Raw genomic sequence first — 4,507 nt, 5'->3', positions numbered from 1 at the left:
GAAACATACACAAAGAGTAACCAGACAAAAAGGCACTAAAACATTAACAACTGTTATCTTTACATCCTAAAGTTATAGATAATTAAAATTTTTCTTTATGTATATATCTGCATTTTTCCATAATGATTATGCTACTTCTATGATATACATATTATTTGAAATAAAATAAATGACCCAGTTGAGAAAACTATCTTAAAAACTCATAAAATAGCCTAAACCTTGCTCTCAAGGTCCCCACAATTAAGTCCCAACCTACTTTCATGATATGATTCTAGCCAGTACCCTATGCTCAAAGAGAATATACCAAAGGGATTAGCAAACTCAGCTGCTGGACTCAAACTGCCTGGGTCCCAACCCCAGCTCTGCCTCCTACCATCTGGGTGAGGATGGGCCAACAGGGTTGTGTTCCCTGCCCCCAGCTCCTCAGCCTTAAAGTAGAGAAAACAGCAGTACCAATTCACAGAGCCACTGCCTGATGGAAATGTGTTCATTTGCATAAAGCTTTTAGAATGGAAATTAGTGACCAAGGCTCAGTTATCATCGGTACCCATGTCCCATACGTTCTACAATTTATAGGAATATCTTAAGTAGAAGAATGCCAAGTCCTACTCACGTGGGGCTCTGTTGCCTCTTCCTCCGTGCAGTGCTTTTTGAGAAGTCAGGGCTGGGGAAGGAAAGGAGACTGTGAAATACCAGGGCTGTGTTTCCATCCCCCCTAATTCATACCGCACCCCCTTCCACCCCCGTACCAGTTAGAAGTCCTCTCCTTCTAAAACAGGCCAGGAGTCCAGGACAATTCAGCTTCCTGGGCTCACAGAATCCCGCTGCGAAATGGGTGCCTCCCGAATTAGCGTAGTATTAATAACAACAATGTATCAGGTAGTTGTAGACCTTTTACTTGTGTTTCTTCTCACAAAACTACATTAAGAAGGCATTCCTTTTTCCCCCCTTTTACCGAACAGCAACGGAGGCACAGAAGAGTTAAGCAACTCACCCAGTGTGACGCCGTATGAAGCGGCAGGGCTAGCTCATAGGTGGGGGACGGGGTCAGGTTAGGGGTGAAGAAAACCGGGGAGACCCTCAAACCCCAGGAGGCACGACCTGAGCCCACCCCATCCCGGGTACGTTACCAAACGCAAAGAAGCTCCGCCCGCGGGACGTACATCACCACTCCAGGCCCTCAAACCTCCGCTTTTAGCCGCTCCTCCTCTTTCTCCCCAAATGAAAGGTCTGCAAAGGTTGGCCCCAGGCGCATGTCGGGGAAGCTTCAATGGGTTGTGAAGAGCGGACCTGAAACACCGTCATCACGCAAAACATGGCTGCTACGTGTCCTCCTGGGGCGGAAGTGCCTGCGACTAACCCGGAACTCCTGGTCCACATTTCCCAGAATTCCGCGGGTAAACCTTTACAGCGAGGCGTTACTGTAGCTGCAGTATATGGACTACACGAGTTTACGAGCTCTGGACTACATGTCCCAGAATGCAAGGGTGGGTGCGGGGGTGTCTACCGGCACGAGCTCCGGACTACATGTTTTCACTCTGGTTTTCACTTTCCGGAATCCCTGAGAAGGTGTCCGGCAGTCTTGCCGTTCTACTGTGTAGGCCTCAGAAGAGTGTAGATTCTGTTCATTGAAAGGCGTACAAGCTCAGTAGAATTTTGGACGTCTTCAAGAGGCTAAGCGACATAAAAGCATTACCAGCCACGAAGGCTTCCTGGTAAATCCCGAAGAGTTTCACCATTGGAATAAGGGGGGAAGGAAACTGGGCTTTCTTTGGCAGGGACTGAAGCCAAACGCCAAACACCTCATTCCCTGAAATTGTGTAAAGGTGAACGTGTTTTGTTAGCATCTTACAACCCGTGCAGAAGCAAGGGAAAATTCTTTCTAGGGACAGACATCAACATCCTAGGTCTCAAGTTATTTCTGTAAGTATAAAATCTGTGACATTGCTATTTGACCAAGTGAACTTTAAGGGGAAGAAAAAAGCATTACTTGACATACGGAGGGACACTTCACAGTCATAAAAGTTTCAAATTATCAGAAACTAATAACTTCAGCTGATACTTTATAAAGCAAAAATTGACAGAACCATGAAGAGAAACATTCAAATTCATAATTGGATTTGGAGATTTGAACACATACATAGAGGGAAATGTTGAGCCTTAAAAGCATATATGAAAGTAGAAAGGAAGTTGAAAATTGATTCAGAAAACATCCATTTCAGGAAGTTAATAAATGAATAATAAAACTGAAGAAGGCAGATGGAAAAATATAAGATCAGATTAATGAAATACAAAATAAAGTAGATCCCACACACACCCACAAAACAGAAATTAAAGAAAAAAACAAAACAAACAAAAAAAGATCATCCATAGTATAAACAAAGATTTTTTCAAAAATTTGTTCCAAATTCTTTCAGGAAAATATCCTCCAAGAACTATTCCTGACTTAAGCCAACATAGCACACAGGATTTCTTTCCACTACAAGTAAAGTGAAATCTTGGATATAGAATGATGAAATACGGTAACATGATTAAGTTTTATTTATTCACCTCCTGTTCCCTATGGCACCCTCCACTCCCTTCTCTACCCCGTAAGCTACCATTCTAATTTGTTTGATGTGTTTTCTTTTGGGTGTGTTCTTGTGCAAAATGTGCACTTGTGTATATTTTCAATTTATATAAATAATATTGTGTCATAAAATTCATTCTGGTGTTTATTTCCTTCATTCAGGAGTATATTTTTAAGATTCACCCATCCGGGCTTCCCTGGTGGCACAGTGGTTGAGATTCTGCCTGCCGATGCAGGGGACGCGGGTTCATGCCCCAGTCTGGGAAAATCCCACATGCCGTGGAGCGGCTGGGCCCGTGAGCCATGGCTGCTGAGCCTGCACGTCCGGAGCCTGTGCTCCGCAGCGGGAGAGGCCACAACAGTGAGAGGCCCACGTACCTCAGAAAAACAAACAAAAAAACATTCACCCATCCATCTAATTTGTTTCATAGAGTTCCATTTTCTGCACCCACATTTTACCTGTGCTCTTCCAACTGCCATGCCAATGATAATAAAATAAACATCTTCTTACATTTGTTTATAGACGTATCTGAGAATTTCTTTGGAATACATACCCGAGTGAAATTATTTCATAGCAAATGTGTATACTTTAATAATATAGCCAGATTGACTTCCTGAATGGCTACACCAGTCCAGATTACCAAAGAGTTGCACGTCAGGTTTTTGTGCAACCACTTACCTTCATTTGGATGACTCATCACCGTTCTGCTAGTGTGTTAAATGTATAGTAGTATCTTGTTTTAGTTAAATTTCTCTGATTTCTAATAAGTTTGATCTTTTTTTCAAATGCTTGGTAGCTTCATCTATAAATGTCTACTTAAAACTTTTGCCCCATTTTCTAATGTGGATGCTATCTTTTTCTTCCTCATTTCTATTACATATTCTGATTATTAATACCTTTTCAGTTTTACCAATTACAAGTATCCTTTCCTAATTGGGCACGTGTTTCTAAAATTTTTCTATTGTGCTCTTCATGGAATAGAAATCTTTAATTATAAGATAATAAACCAATAATTTCTTAATATCTGTGCTTCTGAAACTCCTCAGGTGAAAAAATATATTTCTACCTTTTAAAAATTAACTTTCTAGACTTATCTTTCACATGTAGGTCCTTTAAATATTTTGGAGTCTATTTATGTACATTTTATTCCATGGGATCCACTTTTATTTTTCTCCAAGAGAAATTCTTAAAAATAATGATATTCATGGCTTGAAGATTCAATATTACAAAGATATCAGTAATCCTCAAAATGATCTATAGGCTCAATTAAACCCCAATGAAAACATCAGCATTTTTTCCCTTGGAAATTGATGAGATGTTTACAAATATTATGTGGGAAAGCAAAGAGCTACAAGAAGAGCTGGGGGCTTCCCTGGTGGCGCAGTGGTTGAGAATCTGCCTGCTAATGCAGGGGACACGGGTTTGAGCCCTGGTCTGGGAAGATCCCACATGCCACGGAGCAACTAGGCCCGTGAGCCACATACTGAGCCTGCGCATCTGGAGCCTCTGCTCCCCAACAAGAGGCCGTGATAGTGAGGCCCACGCACCACGATGAAGAGTGGCCCCCGCTTGCCACAACTAAAGAAAGCCCTCGCACAGAAACGAAGACCCAACACAGCAAAAATAAATAAATAAACTCCTACCCCCAACATCTAAAAAAACATAAAAATAAAAAATAAAAGAAGAGCTGGGACAATCTGAAAGAAGAATGAAAAGAAAGATATTAGTCACATTAAATCTTACTATAAATCTACACTATAAGATAGTCTGGTGTTTGCTCAGGGATAGACAAGATAATAGACATCAAAATCCATGTTGAAACAGACATTAGAACAACGTGTAAAAAGAAAACACTGCAAGGAGTTCCCTGGTGGTCTAGTGGTAAGGATTCGGCGCTTTCACTGTGGTGACCCTGGTTCAATCCCTGGTCAGGGAAC

At 41.6% G+C, this 4,507-nt stretch overlaps 1 long non-coding RNA gene across 1 annotated transcript; it reads left to right on the top strand.

The window, feature by feature from the left end:
- The first annotated feature begins 1,893 nt into the window (after window positions 1-1,893).
- LOC307066287 lies at window positions 1,894-2,747 on the top strand. The gene is made up of 3 exons (XR_013811370.1): window positions 1,894-1,923; window positions 2,418-2,522; window positions 2,732-2,747. It is a non-coding gene; the product is annotated as an uncharacterized lncRNA (long non-coding RNA).
- The last annotated feature ends 1,760 nt before the right edge of the window (window positions 2,748-4,507 follow it).

The sequence above is a fragment of the Hyperoodon ampullatus genome (assembly GCF_949752795.1).
Source record: "Hyperoodon ampullatus genome assembly, chromosome: 18".
Classification (NCBI taxonomy): Eukaryota; Metazoa; Chordata; class Mammalia; order Artiodactyla; family Ziphiidae; genus Hyperoodon; species Hyperoodon ampullatus.
This window is presented reverse-complemented; position numbering and strand designations above follow the sequence as displayed.